General features: G+C 38.9%; 1 protein-coding gene across 8 annotated transcripts in view; it reads right to left on the reverse strand.

Moving 5' to 3' along the window:
- LOC102105365 (leucine-rich repeat-containing protein 56) overlaps positions 1-12,082 on the reverse strand; it is a 62,686-nt gene that overhangs the window by 21,765 nt on the left and 28,839 nt on the right. The gene's annotated exons all lie outside the window — the stretch shown is intronic.

The raw sequence follows: 12,082 nt of genomic DNA on the forward strand, positions 1-12,082 counted from the left end.
AAACAGCAAAGAGTTTATAGAAGGAAAGAGAAGACACTGTAGAGGAAACACAGCTCTCATTAATACAATGAATAATGCCAATCCAGTGGAAAAGTGACCTGTCCCAAGTGACGTGGAAGCTGGGAACTTTACAGGAAAGGCAAAGAATTAACAACCAAAGCCATTATATATCCTGCTCACCCCTGCTATGCTTCATTCAAGACAGGTTTGAGGCAGAGAGATGGAGCATGGGGTGGGGATATGTATATCATAACATTTGATTGTGATAAACAAGAGGATTACAGCCCCTGAAGCTGCCAAACCAGAGTCCTCCTGAGTAATTACTCCACATGGACTCCTACACACACGCTTGCCTGCAAAACACACACTGAGTATCAGATCATGTTTTCAGTATCCCAAAGCGCTAAGAAATCAATATAGACTTCCCTAGTTTCACTTTTTTCCCAAAAATTTGCATTTATAATTGATTTTGATAAAATAATATTAATAAACCGAAGGCTTTGAAGCCTGAGTTCCAACTATCTCAAAATAACTGCAGCAGGGATGGGAACTCATCAAACAGCCCAGTGCTTCTGTGAGGGTCTTGGCAACACCCTCCCCACTTGTGCACAACCATTTAGTATTTTTTCCCATGAAATCTGATGCTCCCATCTTGTCATCACTCCCCAAGGCTGGGGAGAGAGCGAGGGGCAATGAACAGTTTGGCTCACAGCGCCTAATAACAAGTTTGAGAAATAATGTGTTCTTCCATTAATCTAACATCCTTGTTCTTCAGGGACTGATTTGATCCAGCCAAATTTTTACTGGATGAATATCAGACCTAGAGAGCCAAATCCTACTCTTGGTTTCACGACAATAAATCCTGAATAGCTCCACTGAGCTCAAGCTACCCAGTAAACACAACAGCAAAACCCTGAACACATTTGTCAGTTTGAACCCCATCGTTTCTTCTTGAAGTTGGTTTTGAATCATTCACCTAGAAATAAAGCACTAAATCCATGGAACTTGCAAGCATTATCTCAAAGCACACCTGCGTCTGTTGAATAAATCTTCAGAAAAAATACATTTAAAATAGTCATTGTTGCAGATTTTATTTATTTTAAAGATCTCTCTGAAAATGAATGCACTGGTAAATAGAGAAATTCAGATTGTAAGAGAGTGACCAAACTACAGTCTTACAAAAAAAAGAAATAAAAGAATCCCATCTCTGATCCACAGAAATCAAGTGAATATCAAGCTGTACTGTGATAACATCAATATGGTTGGTGTCGGCACACAATGGTTTGGTTGTACAGATAATTTTGACATCTGAAACAAAAACTTTTAATGCCTGAATGTTATTTAAATCAGTAACATATGCTCTAATAGGAAGCTTGCATAAAAGTTTCATTGTGTTCTCAAATTGCTATATTCAAAATTGTAAAACTGATTGTATGCATGTGTTCCTTGTACTTGATCAAATTCACTACACAGCCCCCAACTCTGCAAGCAGTGCTGAGGCCGTGTCCTTATTGTCCCTGCAGTGTCCTTTTACAGTTGAACAAATGTCATGTGAATGGGATGACCTGCCTTGCTTTGCAGCATTGCAGTCCTTGTAGGTTTTGTATTCACTCTTCAAAATTCAAGTAGCAATATGTTGAGAACTGTTGGTTTGGTTCTTCTCTGTCTCACATCACAGGTTGCCTTTAGCATCTTATGCTTTCTTATGTCAGAGTGAACCACGGCCCAAGGTGCAAGATAATGAGGATCGTGTCTCATCTGCTGCTGCCAGAAGGCCACTTTTAAACTGATATACCATGGAAATGTAGCACCTAATAATCTGGTCTCATTCTGCCTTCTGAACTGTGCAACTTTTTAAGAGAAACAGTTCCTAATCCTGTTGAGACATGTCGTTGGAGACTTCAAAAACTAAGCAAAAAGTGAGTTTGCTAGGCAATTCTTAAATACATCAGAGGAAGGCTAGCTTGTCTTAGGCTGAACAGAAAGCATGCATTTACCAAATGTCTCCTTAAATAAAAATTGTGCCTATGAAATTCTGTTTTCATAACTCCCTTTTACATGCAAATGAAGAACTTCTGTGCGAACAAAAAGTTATTGTTGCCAAAGGTCTTTGCAGTAGCATGTCTCTGTTGTCCCAAATTTTTGAGGCAACCTTACTATGAATAAGAAGTTGTTTTCAAAATGGTCTGCAGTGCTAATGCCCCTGGCAATATTTCTCCCAACAAACAAATTTCACTATTTTATTCTAGGGTTGTGGGGTTGTTTTTTATTTTGTTTGTTGGTTGCTTTTGTGTTAAATTCCAAGTTTGGAAAGGGGTAAAGATCTCGTATATTGCTTTTTTTAGCTGTGGATCTCTGCTGTACACTTCATTGGCGACGAAATAGGTGTCTGTGAGAAAATGCAACTGCCTGGTGCTGCACCAGGGGTAAATAGATCAGCGAGAACATTCAAGGTATCACACTTCATCCAGCCTGTGACTCTGTCTTTTCATCTTTGTTATGTCAAAGAGCGAGACACCTGCCACAACTTTTGTGGGACTACTAAGGCAAATTACAATTATCAAGGAGCCATGTGCTTATGGCCAGCACTTTCACTAAAGCAAAAGCCTGAAATCAAGGACAGGAGACTACCTGGCTTCAGCAGCCAAAAATACCATTCAAGGCAGTTTTCTAGAACAGAAGCCAGGGATCACTCTGGTGGTCCTGATAAGAGTACTTGAGCTCTGCCATGGACACTTCTGTAGCCATGCTTTGACCAGAGATACTGCATAAAAACCCTTGTTGCACTAACACCACTGTCCACCGCCCCCTGCCTCCCCCTCCAGCACTGGCAGGCAAGGATAGCATCTGGATACAGGAGATGACAAGAGATGAAAAAACCCACACCCAGTGAGATACATCTCTGGGCCATTCCTGATTTATAACTGTTTTACTTGTCATGGTTGCTTCTCATTGAAACCACTATAGCAACTGCAATATTACATCAAGCGCTCTATTACTTGCAAGAACTTTATTTTCCATGTCAGATTTAAACAAAAAGTGCTTTGTGAGACGAACAGGAGAGAGATATTTGTAAGTGGGAGTGCTGATATGTTCACTTCTGTAACTCATCATATTTGTGCCTAAGGTAACCGAGATGCTTACTTCTGTTAAAGTTAATACACATGAAATGTAGCTTTAATTTCAAGCACTCTCATTTTTAGTTGTTGTCAAAAAAAACCCTAAACCAGAATAATGGGCTTGATCAATGCTGATGGAGTCAGGAACAGCAATTCCTTAACACACAAATATATAACATGTGTGGGAAGGATAACTTAATTTTGTGTTAATTTCCTTTTGATCATTAAAACTGCTTGTCAGCTTAGTTACTGCTACAGCATTCTCACAATGAAAGAACAGTTGCTTTAACTCAGCTCCCACAATCTCAAAGGAGCAGAGATTGCCAAAGTGTGGTCCTGTCAAACAAGACTTGCCCTTGACTACATTTTTTCCATCCTGCTTTAGCTCCCACCCTTGGCATAAAGCTGCACCCCAGAGAAACTGTAGAAACCCAACACACTGTGGCTGCATCCCACTGGGTGCACTACATCTTCCACAAGACCAAACGGCTTTTCAAATAGGAAAAAGTTGAGGCACACAGTAAATAAAACTCTCACACCCACAGATCCATTGCCCCTCAGTTTAACTCCAGAGCTACTGAGAGTTCCTATAGCTTTGGCAATTGTTCATTCTCACTGTTGAAAGCTTACATATAAAAAAAATAAAGGATAACGAAACTGTGGTTACAGAACGAGTCACTTACATTGAAGAATTGAATCCCACAGTGCTTTGAAATTTCCCGCATAAATAACTTTTCAGTCTCCCACATGTTGTGTGCCTGTTTCACAGTATGTTTCAGGTCTGTGCTTTGGCAGAGTAAGACAGATATACTCCAACTTCGCTTTAGCATAGATCTCATCCTTCAAAATCAACACTTAAAACTTCTAATGCTTCAGGGTAAGCAGAAGGAATATTCTGTAAAAGATCCAAATCATCTGACAGATTCAGTGGTGTTAAGACACATACCACCAAAAGAAGAAGAAAAAAAAAAAAGTCCCCTGAATAATCTTTTTCTGTGTATCAGAAAAACTGGAACTCTAGATTAACTGACCACACACAACTACAGAATTGGATCAGCTTGGAGTAGCTATTCAATTTTTATCATCTTAATGGCTATAGAATTTCCACAGTAAAAAAAAAAATACTTGAAATATTGCAGAAGTGGTTGATATGAAAACCTAGAGAGAAAATGTAATTGAAAGTGATTCAGCCTGAATATACAATGGTGGAAATGCAGGTTCTTGAGATTCTTTAGATCAGGCACATTTTTATGACACTAATGATTTCCTTCTGAGGCTGATGGCCATTTCTTCTTTGTAACTTTTCCTTTTTTTTTATCTCTGTACACATCTAATAAGAAAGCAAAAAATAAAGAAGTTTGCAAGAAAAAGATACAGGTACAACTTGGATCTGTGAATGGTAGGTGATTTCCTCCAAATTTCTTTCCTATCTCAGCCTCTAATGTTCTCTACAGATCTGGCATGGCAGACTTGTCTCCGCATGTCCCGAATCAAGACTTCTTCCTTAAACAATAGCTTCAAGTGTGATGTTCTCTGTTTGTACTGGCCTCCAGATGTTCTTTTACAACAAGCAAACAGGATGCAGAAGAGAAGCTTGGAGGACCTCAAAGCCCATCACAGGATTACCAAGACACACAGGACCTTATAGATTTCCATACTACAAGGCAGAACCTCAGCATTCCCTTCACAGCACACCAGTAGACATCCCAAATCTACTGCAGGTGTGCTAATCGGATGTAGATCATCTTGACCTTGCTTTTGAGGCAACGATAGTTGCAACAGTAAGCGGAGTAAACCAAATCTCTCTGAATTCTTGCCTATGGTGAGAAGCAACAGTTTGAAGTAGAGTGGTAGGATTGTGAGGTTGGTGGAGTTCAAACCAGGAGATGCCACAAATGGTCTTTCAAAAACAGTCTTTCATGAAACTTCTGCTACCAAAAGCGTAGGTGGTAGGTTTCATTATCAGGCCTTTGTGTTCAGGTTCTTATCCCCACAAAAAGAACACATAGTGCAGCATATGGCAAAGGGCGAAGAATATGCATGCATACACTTGCTGACAAAATCACAGCTTCACATCCTAAAACACAAAGGTATTTCAGGATTTATTTCTTCCAGCTATTGATCTAGCTGTTGATGCATCTGAGAGATCTGATGCAGCCTTTAAAGATCTCATGATGGAAGGATAAATTTTTACCACACAACAAATGAGGAACATAGCTAGAGAAAAGGAAGTATGCATGTATTTTAGGGGAAAAATAGCAACAGGCCCTTGGTGTACAGCAAATTTCTGCAGAAAATAAGAACAACTAAATCAACTCCTGTATGGGGAATATTCTATAGAAATTATTGAAACTGATTGTACACTGAAACTCTATTTATTCATTTTTATTCCTCTCACTTGGCAGTTACAACTGACAAATACAACCATTAGCATAATTTCCCCTGCAACCTGATTCCTTCCCTTTTTTAAAATCAGCATTTACCTTGCATTCCAAGAATGTATTTTCCCACTGAACATAATTATTTTCCATAAAAAAAATAAAAAAAAATCAAACAAGCTGTGGAGAAGCAATTCCCTTGTAGAAGAGAATCAAAACAACCTACAAACCCATTAAACTAATGCTGATTATTTTCCTATTTCCATGAAGACAATCTTTTCATAGCTGGATACCACTCAGAAAGGAGGCACCCAGCTTGAGCTGTTTTTGTGTTATTGTGCCACAATTAAATTCCTCTAAGGATCCAAACATCTGTGACTCTGCTGTGGGAAACCCAGGGCTGAACCAGTAAGGAAACCTTGTCTGTGTGAGTGTGGGGTGTGCAGGAAGCCAAGAGGGACACCCATGGGGTCACTGGAGCCACTCACTGTGAAGGGACTTTAGTCCCAGCAGCAAAAATCTTGGGTGGTGTGTTTCTGCCAGAGTGGCTCCAGGATGGTCAGATGGGAAAGCTTCCTTCACAGTTCCACTGGCAGTGGGCTAATTGCTGTTGCTCCCCAAGCCTGTTCTTTGGTGTTTCTCACACCATGATTATAACCATTTTTTTTTTCATCACTGGCTAAAATGAATATTTAGGTGTAAATTTTCCTAAGTGAAGCCTGACACTGACAGCTGAAACAGAGCAGCTGCAAACTGCCTAATAGCCAGGCACATAAGTACTTATTTGCTGGCAGAAATCCACTAGTTGTTACTGACATTTTTATTTATCATATCCATCCAGAGCATAAAAGCAAGATCATGATACCATTAGGAAAAGCCTTATACACAACTCATTCAAAAGACTGTGTCTGCCCAGGACAAAATAAGCAGCTGAGATGGAAAACACAGCATATTTATACACCTACCCAGGATGCTGTAGAAAAAATAGCTAACCCAGAAGCTGAGTTGTATTTTTTTGAAGACCTGGTTCAGCTGGACAGGTGCAAGGCATGAGAAAACATCCTGAAAGGAAAGGCTACTTTTTACCAAATAACTCAAAGTGGAGTGCCTATTCAAATAGTGGGCAGAGAAGGAGCACAATTATTTAATGGGCTTGTCTTACCTTGCAGGAATTTACTGGCACCCTTCCTGCACACATTAGCTATTACTTACTTGCTTTGCTTTTTCATTAGCCATGTTCATGATGCAAAAAGTGTTGCTGTGGTCTATGATGATCCTCTGATGGATTTTGTCCTGCGTTGTATGGCAGTCACAAAATAGAAACATGAGAGTGGTGTCCTGGGGAAAGAAACCTGCTGCCATGGAACTGCTCAGATGACAAAGGGAACAGATCCTCTCTGCTCTATGACAGAGATGCACTGCAGCCTCCTCACCAATCCTACCAGGGCCAGGAGACTCAAACTTGGAGCTGCAGGGGCAGGCCCTGCCTTATCATCCCCTTCCTCGCAGGTACACCCTGTACCTGACAGTCTGAAATAGAAGGCAGGGGAGTTCCAGTGGGGGGAAGGCTTCAGAAAATGGGGTGCTGATGGTGAGAACCATGGAAAGGCACTGCAAGGCCACAAACTTGTTTTGATGTCCTCTGTATTTGTTGCAGAATGAAGCCTGAGCTCCATCTGTGCATTTGTACAGAAAAAGTTCAGCTTCCCTTGCTGAGGAATCAGCCTGTCAGATTCCCTGACATCTAAGGTCACAAAGACACTTACATTTTCTGCTTTGGGCACCTGACCTGATGAAATTAAATCAGAGGTCTACCCAGGACAGGTAAGTCACCAAAGCAATGAGATTTCCATAGGGCCAAAGGCAGACAGGCTGATTATGCTTTACTGAAAACAATCCACTCAACTAAAAGAAGCTGTATTTCTGTCACAAAATCATTACTTTTTATCAATAATATGAATATCCCTAAAACCATCAATGCTAAATAAAACTTGAGGTCACAGCAATTTTGCCCAGGTCTGTAATACTCCCAGGGATCTGCAGGCAACAAAATATAGAGAAGACTCATTAATAGAGATTAAGATTCAATTTAAATGCTTTCCTGGCTCCTGGAAAGCACTCAAAGTCCTCACAGAACATGTTCTTAAGATAGACTTCATAGCAGTTTTAACTGCTGAAGGACTTTCAGTCCAGCTACACAAAAGAATTAACAGGAGCACTTCCTACCGAAACTAGCTTGCATTTGAAATTAAATGCTTTCCCATCCTGAAATGTGAATATGAAAGTAAACAGTAATGCTCTGGGTGCTGAAATAAGGGCATGAAGGGATTCACCCCAACCAAATCAGAGCAGTGGTTCTCTGTCTGCATGTGTAAGAACAACCTAGAGCAAGAGCACCCTGATTCCTCGCAAAACATAGTAAGAAACTGCTGTAACAAAAATATATTAAACAGTAATGCAAACTGAATTGATTTTAGAAAACATTTGGGGATTTTAAATATCATAACAGTAATGCTGATCCTTGTTGTACAAAACTTTTACATGTGACACCTATGCACGTTACTATACATCAAATATGGTAATCCAGTAAGTGCAAAAGACTGGAAATGACAAGCAGAAGAAAAAGGAGGGGAAAAAAGTGGAGGGGGAAAAAGAAAAAAGTGACAGGAAGGGAATAAGTAAAAATGATGAAGAAAAAAAGCAAATTTAGCAGAATGATGCCCCTAGTTCCTCCTTTTTGAGGGAAAACTATCCAGAAAATAGTTGGTGCCTAGACACACTATCAGTACATCAAATTTTGGGATGATCAGTGTCATGGCTTAGTCTTATACAAGATGGTGTAACTTGATCCAGATCCAGAAAAGCAACTGGACCAATGTTTAATTTTCAGTTTGTAAGCAATGCCACTGAAGGCAAACTTCTTGTGGCTTTAAAAACACAAGATATTTCCTTAAACTCTTTTCGGGTAATAAGGAGGTTTATTGCTAAGTTTAAATACCTAAAGATCCTGATTCAAGTCTCAAAAAATACTTTAAACATTACTTTAGAGCTGTTACCCCAAATTAAGAAAGAATTAGTTTGGCTCTGATATCTTAAAGCCATAAAATGATCAGCAAAATCTTTACTCAAATCACTTGGCTCATATTTACAGTTGTTTTTTTCACAGCCAAGCAGGCTCAAAACATTTCAAAACGTGAATACAGGGACTCCTGTGTTGCTAGTCCTGTCTCTGGGGGCTGGTGCTAAAAAAAAACAAAACAAAAACCTAAGGCTCATAAAAGCATAAGAATTGTTGATTTTGAATGTACTCTGCACCTTGCTAATTTGAACTCTTGATGATTTTACTGACTGAAACAGACCAGGATTACTTCTCTCTTGTTCTGGGAGAGGCTTCTGCAGTAGTGCAAGACCAATTAGAGAACTCCAGCAATGAAATATTAACTCAATCTGGATGAAGAAAATCTGCTTTCCTTTCCCTGTATCCTCCATACTCACTTTTGTCCCCACACTTTGCAGTCTCTGCATTTCATCTCACTTAAAATATGACAGCCTCTCTTTTTTGAAGGAGTTGCTTGAGAGGCCCTGAGAGCAGATCACTCTTCTGCTGGCTACAATATGTAGTGGTGAATGGGAGGAAATGAACTTCAGCTGCTGAAAAAGCTTCTTCTGGAAACTTATGGGAACCAGGACCCAAGATTCCCTTCTCTGATTTAAAAGCCCTTTCATAGAGATAGCTATCTAAACATTTTTAAACAGATCTTTTCATTCATCCCTGAATTGAGAATAAAAGCAATCTGATAAAAAAATACACAGGCTACACGCCAAAGCAGAAGTAGTAATTCATTAGCCTTGGAATATAGTTCTTTTACTGGAAGCATTTCAAAAATAAGGACCATAGCCATCACAAAAAAACAAACAAAAAAACCCCAACAAAACAATAACAACAACAAAAAGGCAGATTTTAGCAGGCACTCTTCAGAATAGGCTTGACTTTTCATCTTCAATTATCAGTTCATAGATCTAAAATTTCTCAGTTGCTAGCAAGTGGGTGAAGGTCACCAAACAAGAACATAATGAAATTATTGTGATTTAGAAAATTAACAACAATATGAACAATTTTCTTTTCACAATATATTGTATTTTCCAGAGGTGTTCCCTTTAGCAAAGGGCCAGTAGAAAACCAAAACCCAGGAACAGCCAAGAAAGAAATTCCCTTTCAACTGCCAAGATCGATCACTGCAAATAATCTTGGATATATTTTCCTTTTGAATTAAATTAAATAGTTGATAATGGTGTCCTTTCAAAGTTTCAAGTATTCAAAAGTAATGCAAACTTTAGGAGGACTGGGGAAGGGCCTTGAATTTACGAGCTCAAACACATTCCTCATCAAAGGAATCACAACTTCTTGAGAAACTATCAGGAGAAGCCAATATCCAAACTCACTGACCTAGCCAGCCATAGAAAACTGTAATCCAAGAACACCTTGATTCCTCACTGCCAGAACATGACTCCTTTGATTTCCATTGAACAGTGCATGGCAATGCACACACCTCAGTATCCTCACAACTTAAGTTCCTATGTGAGTTTGACAGGAATAAATGGCTTACAAAAACCCAGGAACTAAAGTCAGGATGATAAACCTGCATTTTGATATCTACCAAGTCAATTCTTCTTCCATTTTCAAAATGAAAAAAAAAAACAAAAAAACAAACATTTTAATTCCATTTTACCCCAAAATAATTAGGTAATCCTACTCTGCAAGACAAGATGAAACAAAAATAAAGTGACAAAATACAAAATCTCCCATCTTATTACCCACTCATGCATGCACACTGACAGCCTTTTCTTCATAATGATTCACCAGAATATGTTTTTATAACATAAAATAGAATGAAAAGAATGTCTGCTTTCAACATCCCAAACATAGACAAAACACCCTCTACCTTTTTTTCTGCTTTTCTATCCCTGCCTTCTTTTCAGTAAATAAAATCAATCTTCCAGTCAGTCCTTACAAGATGTTTCATACTGTCTGCTGCCTATTTTCAAATTACAACCACAATGATTCTGACCTTATGGCTGGCAAAATCTGTGACAATTACTTTCAGTAAGAATGAAGAACATTTTTTTCTGTCATCCTCAAAAGCCTCGTTTGCAAGGGTTTGGTTGAATAAAACAAAATAATCACTTTTTTGACAGAATTCAAATATCAACAAGATTAATTCAGAAATAAGATTCTGAATTTTGGAGTAAATGGCAGCAGCCTCTAGAATGGGAGCAGCTATGTTACATTAGGTATAGCAGGCATCACTACTGCTGTGGCAGCAATGTTGCTCTAATGGGCATTAAATTGACATGATGCAGACATCAAAAAAATAAAGTTCAAGTACAAGGCTGTGTTTGCATGGGATTTGCCCTTAAATGATCTGTGTTTATCAATGACAGATTGTCAAAGATGGGAATTAATAAAGGAAAGCTACTGCTGCAACTGTACAGACTAAGTCCATATCTGGGAGAGCTAACAAAGTCTTCTTCCTTTACCTATTCCCTGACAATTGCATTTAACTGGCACACAGAAGGAGGAGCAGGTAGCATCTCCTGGGGCTGGAGTGCCTGGGAATCATCACAATATTAGACCTGATATACAAGCCCAAACATATTTACATTAGAGTAGATCAAATCAAAACTCAACCTGAGACCAAGCATTCCCTGCATCAAGGTCCACAAGAGTGTCAGGTCAAAGAAAATCGTTTGCTAGAACTTAACATGACAGAAATTAGTTCCAGAATACAGAGGTGCAAAATCCTGCTAAAACCCCGAGTCAAGCAGTTTAGTTTTCCTGAACTGCATTCTTATATTCAGTACCAACAGAACAGATCAAAAGGCTTTCTGTTGACACTTTTTTAGAGAATATGGAGTTTTGATCAAACTAAAAACCACTTTTTATATTTTTCTTTTTAATATAATATCTCTTAATATTGGCAAATATCTCTTAATATTGTCAAAATTAATATTTTTTTCACCTACTACTTACTCCTCCATTGCTACAATGGTCAGCTGCTATTAAAATAATTGCAGCAATGTAGAATCACCACTTTTACATGTTATGGATTAGAAGGTGAGAAAAACAAAATTTAGACTGAAAATACTTCATCTCATCACCAGAACAAGGGAAAATAAAATCAAAGTGTAGCAACTGAAGTTCATTAGATACTTTAGAGAGACCAAGAAGGATTTATTGCCATTTCTAATGACATGTTCTCTTAACAAGAACTGGCAAGCCCACTACTTTTTGCCCCATGAGTTTAGCAGATGGCCATACAAAGCCAGACAGCAGACCTGTTTAAAACAGGGCCTTTAAAACAGCCCTTTTCTGACATCAACTGTATTTTTCCACTTTGCATTAATTAGCAAGGGTAATACAGATACCAGCACAGGAGAGAGAAGACATCTCTGCCTCCTCATTGTGATGGTTTTCACTTCTACCTTTCCAACTCCTCCCAGCTGTCTGGGAGAAAACGTGATGTTTTCATGCAGCTCAGCAAGCTAGGGACATGCAGGCTTCACAGCAGCTCTCATAAACCTGAT

Source organism: Pseudopodoces humilis, chromosome 7 (assembly GCF_049639895.1).
Source record: "Pseudopodoces humilis isolate 2021_Gansu_Grassland_sample_001 chromosome 7, ASM4963989v1, whole genome shotgun sequence".
Taxonomy (NCBI): domain Eukaryota; kingdom Metazoa; phylum Chordata; class Aves; order Passeriformes; family Paridae; genus Pseudopodoces; species Pseudopodoces humilis.